Source organism: Pelodiscus sinensis, chromosome 13 (genome assembly GCF_049634645.1).
Source record: "Pelodiscus sinensis isolate JC-2024 chromosome 13, ASM4963464v1, whole genome shotgun sequence".
Lineage (NCBI taxonomy): Eukaryota > Metazoa > Chordata > Testudines > Trionychidae > Pelodiscus > Pelodiscus sinensis.
The window spans coordinates 45,826,912-45,835,840 of NC_134723.1; positions in this window are offsets into that span (position 1 = coordinate 45,826,912).

An 8,929-nucleotide genomic window follows, 5' to 3' on the forward strand; every position below is an offset into this window, starting at 1 on the left:
AGCTTTGTGCATATCCAGATGTGAGGGGAAAGCATCTTACTGAAGTTTGAATTTGCAAGTGTCCACTTTTATTCTCCTTGAGGACAGTAGTCCTCTGGCTGATGCAGCTTTGCAAAACTGTCAGGCTCTCACAACTTGCCTTTGCTATGCAGATCTTAGAAAATCTTAATGGTTCTATTTGCTCATTAAATGACTGGTACTTTGTAAATACTGTATCAGGGCTTTTCTCCATCCATGTGCAGAATCCGTTATGTGCATGGACGTGTGCTGTTGTGCACCACCAAAGAAACAGAAGCTCTCCTGGGCGGGTATGCATGTGCGCAGCTTACAGGGGACACCGCTCTGGAGCCCTGTCTATGCTAGGGCTGCTTTCTGAAAACCTCCCTCTGGGGCTATCAGCACTTCAGCTCTTGGCATCAGGAGCCCTATTTGTAAATGGCTCATAACTGGCATTCTTAGCGTGTCCTGTGTCCCTGCTCAGAGCCGGTCCAACAGATAGCAGTACGGTTCTCAGCATTGCGAAAAGGAGTTGTAAGCAACAGTAAGGAACCGTCTGGAAAACTTTCCTAATGAAGATCGAGGCTGGGTGCCAGCACTTGCCTGATTCACTTTTTTTAGTCCCTGGGCGGAGTAAACTTTCAACTCCAAAAGAGCCCTGCTGTTAATGTTGGTCACTTGAGTTTCCTTGCAAGTTGAGCTGTTAAAGCTCGGAACAGAAAACTCTGTATCACTTTCCTATTATAGAACGCAGTCTCTGATGTGTTTTCTTCTTTTGCAACTGTCAGATGAATTGATAAAGGAAATTTGAAAGGTCATGACACCCTAGAGAGAAACATCATTCAAAACAGGAAACACTTTTTCATGTTGAAAATGCCATGAAAACTTCAAATAGTATTTTCCTGTTGTGTTATACGATAGATTGTTTCCTGGATCCTTTCAAAGGAAGGCTCAGTCTCTGTAACTGTGACTGTATTTTTAAGACTTTTCTTTCTAAGACATTAAATAGAATCCTTGAATTGTAGACTGGAAAGGACCTTGAGAGGTCTCCTAGTCCAGTCCCCTGCACTCATGGCAGGACTAAGAATTATCTAGACCACCCCAACAGGTGGTTGTCTAAATTACAGGTCATCAGGGCTACAAAGACATAGCAGTTAGGTGTTGGATATTATGGAATTGCTGGCTGCATCTCTTGCATTGACAGAATTATTAGACTCTGTTTGTACTTGTGACACAGACAAGCTACGCATGTACTCCTACGTACAAAGAAACAGCCTAATCTCTGATGGTTTATGAGCTTTTTTTAAGTATTGCTCAGAGGGTCCTAGTATTGAAAATGAGATGGTTTCAACTTTCTGGTATACGGCCTCTCTAACATCACTGGAATAAGTACCATGTTGTGATACTGTGCAGCCTTTCTGCTGGGGAAATGAACAAGCTAGTGCTTCCTGTTTGGCAGTGTTTACTCCTGAGGGAATTCTGTGCACAGTATTTTAAAATACTGCATATTTTATTTGTCAAAATGACACAACATAATTATGACAGTTTTAGTTATTTTGGTAATTTGTTTCAAAATACCAGTCAGTAAGTATATCTGTAAAAATACATACCACAAAAAAATCTGGATTTTTTTTCTCACAAATTCCTAATACAGAATTGAGTAATTTATTTAAAATTGAGTACAGAAATGTATTTCCTGCACTGCTTAAACACAGCAAAATGGAGGAGCTGAGGGAGGGGGAAGGAGCCTGGGAGTGAAGCTGGAGGGCTGTTGAATAAGCGTGAAAGAAGGATGGAACAGTTTTTAGTTTGAGGAGAGGAGAGAGATTATTAGGAATCATAGAATAATAAAATGCAAGGAATCTCGAGAGGTCATCAAGTCCAGTCCCACACGCTCACGGCTGGACCAAGCGCCGTCTAGATCATCCCTAACAGGTGTCTGTCCACCCTGCTCTTAAATTTCCAATGGTGGAGATTCCACAATCTCCCTTGGAAATTTATTCCAGTGCTTACATTTCCGCCCTGAGAGTCGGGACATTTTTCCTAAGGACCAAACTAAACCTCCCTTGCTGCAGCTTAAGCACATTGCGTCTCATCAGTGGTCAAGGAGAACAATTTTTCTCCCGCCTCGTAACAACCACTTAGATACTGAAAACTATCATGTCCCCTCTGTCTTCGCTTTTCCAGACTAAACAATCCCAATTCTTTCAGTCTTCCCTCAAAGGTCATGTTTTCTAAACCTTTAATCATTTTCGTTGCTCTTCTCTGGACCTTCTGCAGATTGTCCACATCTTTCCTGAAATATGGCACCCACACCTGGACACAGTACTCCAACCGAGGCCTAATGAGCAGAGTACAGCAGAATTATTCCTTGTGTCTTGCTTACAACATTCCTGCTTTTACATCTCAGAATGACGTGGTTTTTTTGTTTTTTTGGGTTTTTTTTGCAACAGTGTCACAGTATTAGGAAGGTGGGGAGCCTCCCATATGCAGACCCTGGCTGACCCGTAGTGTCTCCCTTTTAGTCAGGCGCATCTGCTCATGTGGCCCCCTCCCATCCAGCCCCTGGCTTAACACAGTCACCTCACTAGCTCCTGAGCCTATGCCCCAGTCTGTCCCCCCCACTCTGCCTCCTAACCTGGTTACATAGGTACGCTGCTATGATGACCGCAGTTGGCTGCTAGCTGTTACTGCTGGTCAGCCAGCTGTTCTGTTGCCAGAGGGACCTCGGGTGGGTGAAAAGAGCAACTGCAGCACTTCTTGGGCAAAATGTTTTCTGCAGTGGGTAAAAACCAGTGCTGTGCCGGACACAAATTCTGCATGTGCACAGTGCCACAGAATTTCCCCAGGAGTATTTACCGAGAACATAGCTGCTTCATATTATCTTGACATGTTCTGGGTTGAATCCAGTGTATGTCACCACTGTAGAGAATAATTCAGATTCTTCAGTTATTCCTTTAGATCTTCGTAAGGCACTCTGGCAGTGCATAGTACACAAACCTAGGCAATGCCTGCTAGCCTGGCTTCCATTGACAATAGGGAGGTTTTGAAAAACAAAACAAAACTACTGTTCACCAAAGTCTGTGGAAAAATTGATCCTCTTGGTCCAGCTGTTAGAAAATTTCCACCAGCTTTTCATTAACAGGTGAAGTGAAGTTAACTTTGTGCATGTGTAAATCTGACTCTCGCATTCATTCACTCTTCTGTAATTTGGTTTAAATTGCAGATAAAACTCAGAGGAAACTTGCACAGATGCTGCTTTGGAGAACTCTTTCAGCCCAGGTTGCAGAGCTGAGCCTTGGTAAACCTGTCTCTATTACAGCACATTGCCGCCGTACGTCTAAGTGCATAAGGTCAGTGGCCTTCAAGATCCACGGACCTTAAACAGGAATGCTTAGCATGTTTACCATACGTTAACTGCTATTCTTTATCTTCCTTTTATAGCTTTCTAAGTTCATATTAATGGCTAATATGCAAGAATTCATTTTTAATATTTTAATTGATTTCTTTAATCAATGTCTGATCTTGTATTTATTAAATACATAAACTCAGTATTACCTACTCAATGCCTTTTAAAAAAAAAGATTTAATGGAGAATAAATTGAGCCTTAAACAAATGGTTACTTCTGTATATTACCTCGCATCAGTGCTTAATTCTGTTGGCAAAGTTTTCTCCTACAGCGTAGTTGGTCAATACTTTGAGACTTTATGTTTACGTGTGACAGTGTCATGAAAAGACACTGAGACACCTCTTATGTTGTACGGATGTAGTATCCCTTTTCTCAGGCATAGGGAGTTTGAGAGAGCCTATTTCAAATCATTCCTATTGTCCCGTCAGTGTATTTGTAATTGGCCTATCAAGCATCCAGCTAATGTGTTCTTACTTCACCATGCTGTGGGTTTTCAACTTCTTTTATTAATGATAATTGAGGCATTGAACTGCAGCAGCATGTTTTTCCATTCTGTTAGGTTCCTGAATGGTCTAGTTTATGATCTCCTTCGGTTTGCCTTTGAAAAGGGATAATGTATCCTCCAGACTGGTTTGTATGCCTAATCAGAGTTAGCTCAAGTTTGCCCAGCACATTAAGTGATATCTAGTGGACCTCTGCACTTGTAAATCTAACGCAAATAAAATGATCTTACGTTTTATAGTTCCTTAATTGTCTTTCTGAATAATGTTTTAAAGCAATATTTGGTAACATTTTTCTTGCACTGTCACAAATAGCTTTTTTAGTTGTACTCCTCCTCCCCCCTGCTCCCCCGGATAAACAAGTTAGCTTAGAGACATAGTTGGTGTAACAAGGGGAAAAGCACCAGGTTTCAGTGATACTAACTGTAAGTGTGCTTTAAACAGCCATTGCCTTCCATGTTGTTTACCTAATCAACATTTTGTCTGAATACTTGAAAATTTTAACAATAACACAGGTATTAAAGCAGAATGAAAATGTATAAAGAGCAGATGAAATCTTTGTTCAGTTTTATTAACAATTATTGCATACACGAGCTTTTTCTAGTGGTGATTTAAAACATGTAATTTGTTTTGCAGAAGTTTAATAACTGCAGCTCACCTACTGCACCAAAGTTCTAGGTTTTTAGGAGCCCAACTTTAGTCATTTGAACATGCTTCTGATAAAGATAAGTGTACGTTTTCCCCCACAATAGCTAACTGCCTTTGACAAGGAAAGCTCCAGGCAAAGCAGTGATGGATATGCGAGGTGAAGCAAATTAAATTCAGTAAACGTATTGTGGATGATGACATTAAAAAAAACTGCAAAGGAAGTCACCCAATCTTCATGTGGTTTATTGGGTCAGTAGAACACAGGACCTTAACACTTACAGTATTTAACAAATTAAGGTTTTATTGACTATGTTCTTAGTTTTAAATTTTAATTCAAGTGAGAATAAATTCTCTAAAGTTTCTGCTTGGATATCAGGACACCTAACTTTGCTGTGTGGTTCCTTAAAACACTTTTCCCTGTTTGTACAAACTTTTATAAACAGGCCCAGGCTAATATTTAGGTTTGCACTTTAATACCGGAATTAAACCAAACCCTGTATTCAAAGTAGATTAAAGTGGTAATTGTTGATCTTTTAGTAGATACACCAAGTAATAGAAAATAAACATAAATCATTAAGATCTTAGTTTTCCATTGTCTAAGGGGGGAAAAAGGTGGGTTGATATCAGTTGGTGGTTCATTCCTATGGGTGGTTTATCAAACACAAGTATTCGTTTTCACTGACCTCAGCAAAAAACTTGACTTGAACTGATTTAGAGTGATAAGGATGGGAAACTATGAGATAAAGATGGTTTCTTCAGCACACTTTGAAAAAAGGGACCAAAAGTTGTTTTAGGCTTCCTCAATAGATTGCATGTGAAGTTGCTTATTAGAATAAGAAGCTAATAATAAATGCAATATATGTATAGTCTCTACTATGGCATCTGTTTAGGAGTTGTTCAAATCACTGCAGTAGGGCTCTACAAATGAAATGTAACCTAACGTCATGTATCTAATGTACTGTATCTTTATCAGTGAGGTGAAATCTGGAATAACAAATGCAAAAATTGAAGTTACTTATTATGCTTTGTAAAAAGATTTTCCAATAGATTTCATTCTTGTCATTTTGTAAGACAACCCTACAGTCCACCTGTTTGTAACTTTTTTAATAAAATAGATATCTGTATTACCAACCTGGGCTTTCTGTTTGATTTTTACAACTTGCTGTTCTGCAGGGCTGGGTGCATATAAGATATTCTCATACTTGGGGTTCAAAATATTCTTTACGGTGTACTACTTATAGAGACTGCTTTGGTACCTCAGTATAGCTTATCTATTGACTGATGGGGTAGCCTATGGCAAGTGGCTTTATGTCCCTGCCTTTAAAATGGGGGTACGCCGGTACTCTACCATGGTCCAAGTACTTTTTGCCTGTCTGTAAATGACAGAAGAGGTAAAGCACTGTGTATTCCTACGGAGGAAGAATATTTTGGCTGACATAGGGCTGGGTGCTAGGCTATGTTCCCATTAATTTTTTTCCATCCATATGTGGAATAAATGTTATGTGCACCGAGGTACATGCAGGTGCGCTCCGCCAGTAGAAACGCATGCTTCCTGTGAGGGGAGTGGTCTAGTTTTCAAGCCCTACGCCCAATGGATGGCCACTGCTATAGCTGCTGATGGTCACAAGCTCTGTAGTGGCATTGCCTTTGCCATGGTTTAGGCTACATCAGCATGATGGCGCTCATCCCTCAGGAGGGGAGGGAGTCTTGACAGGGTAGCCTCTTGGCTCAGAAGCATGGGTGCTGGTCAAGAATAGGTGGAAGAAGCCCAGCCTCCTCCATTTCCCGCCAAAACACTGCCCATATCACTGGCCAACCGAAGTCTTCTGGCCACAGAGCATCAAAGGGCAACTGTTTGCAAGTGGCTAGAGTGTTGTGATGCCATTTACATTGTCACTTGAAATCCAACCCAGCTTTCAATCTGAATACATAAAGCTTTGGGAACCTACAGACATTTAGCATCTTGGTGGCTTCCCCTGCAGTGACTTCTGTAGGCCATTCAAAATGGCCTGTGGTACTAACTTGCGCCATCATCCTTTCCTGCTAGGAGTTTTAGCATGGATAAGGCTACAGGCCTATGTACCCTTCATCTTCAGCGGCTCCCCGTTAGTGAGGGGGAGGAAATGCTGCCCATCCCCTAGCAGGGAACTGTGGTGAGAGAAATGGAAAGAATTCACTTCAACCTGCTCTGCCTACGGTCTCTTTATTTCATGGAGACCTGGTGTAAACTGCATGGGAGAGAGCCCAGGGAGAACCTTAGACACGTTTATTTACAATGGCATGCTTGGATATTTGTTAGCCGTGAAGCTATTAGATATTCGCCTTCCCGGAGGGGTGCACCTTGGCTGTCCCGGCATACGCGGTGGGTGTGTCGCAGTTACAGCGCTGTAAAGTGCCAGTGTAACACGGCTCCCGGCTACACTTAGCTGCTCCCCTCACGGAGATGGTTTATCGAGAGCTCTCTCCCAAAGCTGGTGCTGGGAGCACACTCCAGGGAACTCGCTGGGCCCCTTGGCAAGGATTGGAGGGGGCTGGCTCCTTGCTCCCAAAAGGGGTGGGCCCAGGGGCAGCCAGCCCTCAGCATTGCCCAGAGCGTGTTGCCCAGCACTCCGGCGGCGATTTAAAGGGGCCAGGTTTCCAGTTGCTGCTGCGGTAGCAGCTGGCCCTTGTGAATCATCGGGGCAACTGCCCTCTTTGCCCTCCATCGGCGTTAAAGCGCTGCCATGCCTCTGCTTTAAACTTAGCCGTGGAGACAAAGCCTTGTGTTGCTTCTGCGCTGTGAGAGGGAAGACGCGTGTCCCTCCGCAGGTCGTGACTGATCTGTTCCTTCCTGCAGCCTCTGCTGACTAAGGAAACAAGCAGCTTGCCCTTTGCGGCTGCTTCCTGTCTTTCCTTCTCCTCTAGAAATGCAGCATGAGTAAGCGGGTGGATGATACCAAACAGGAGGGGTACCAACTGGATTGAACCAAAGGGGAGGGGAGAGACGGCGGTAGTCCAGGCTGCAGGCTCGTGGGGAACATTCGGTATTAGTAAGTGTGAGGGCCAGCGCACACAAGGCTGTGTCACGTTAACTCTGCCTCTTCCTTGGGTGCTGGCAGGAATGGCCCCCTCCCTCCACACCCTGGCACAGTCGTCTCGCTGGAGTTGGGTGAGGCTTTAAATCAGCAATGGGCCACCTAGGCTAGGAAGTGGGCCACAAGTTTGTCGGAGCCAAGCCAGTCTCCCAGGATAGGGTAGTTTTACACTTGCACTCCTAGGATTTGCAGGGCGTGCCCAAGGAACCGAGGCAGCGTTTTGGATGCAGAGGGAGTTCGGAATGTTAAATATCGGTTCATCGAATAGCCGATTAACCTCATGAATTCTTATAAGTTACTGGACTGTTCGATAGTCCCCGCGGGTGGGGCCGGCAGCTACTGTGCTTTGGCCCCACTCCGAAGAGCCCCCTGCCATTCCATGCTGCTGCCTCAGATACAGAGGCAACAGCACGGGGTGCCAGGCGGGAGCTGGTCCGCAAGGGGAGCCAGTTTAAAGACCAGCTGCCCTTGTGGACCGGCTGCCTGTTGCCTCGCGCGACTGCCTCAGACAGAGGTAGCAGCACAGGGTGGCAGCAGCCCCTTTCTCGGGTGTGGGGATGGGGACTGAGCCCCCAGACCTGCTGTGAGCCAGGCAGCCTGTCCACCCAGCTCCTAACGTGCTTTAAATGCAGAGCCGCAGCAGAAGTAGGTCCTGGACCCAGCGTGAGTCAGGGCTGAGCACTGCTGGCCAGCCTGCTAAAAAATGTAGCGTTGGTGGGGAGGGGAATGTGTGTAGTCTACAGCATTAACCAATGAGCTTTCGCTTATCAGTTAATGGACTACACTGTTACATCTGTGGGGCTCCGCAGGGGTGTGTTTTGGGACTGGCTCTGTTAAATATCTTCATCATCGATTTAAATATTGGCGTAGAAAGTATGCTTATTAAGTTTGCAGATGATACCAAGCTGGGAGGGGTTGCGACTGCTCTGGAGGAAGGGTCAGAATTCAAAATGATCCGGACAAATTGGAGAAATGGTCTGAGGTAAACAGGATGAAGTTTAATAAAGACAAATGTAAAGTGCTCCACTTAGGAAGGAACAATCAGTTTCACACACACAGAATGGGAAGCGATTGTCTAGGAAGGAGTACGGCAGAAAGGGATCTAGGGGTTATAGTGAACCACAAGCTGAATGAGTCAGCAGTGTGATGCTGTTGCAAAAAAAGCCAACATGATTCTGGGATGCATTAACAGGTGTGTTGTGAGCAAGACACGAGAAGTCATTCTTCTGCTCTACTCTGTGCTGGTTAGGCCTCAGTTGGAATATTGTGTCCAGTTCTGGGCATCAAGAAAGATGTGGAG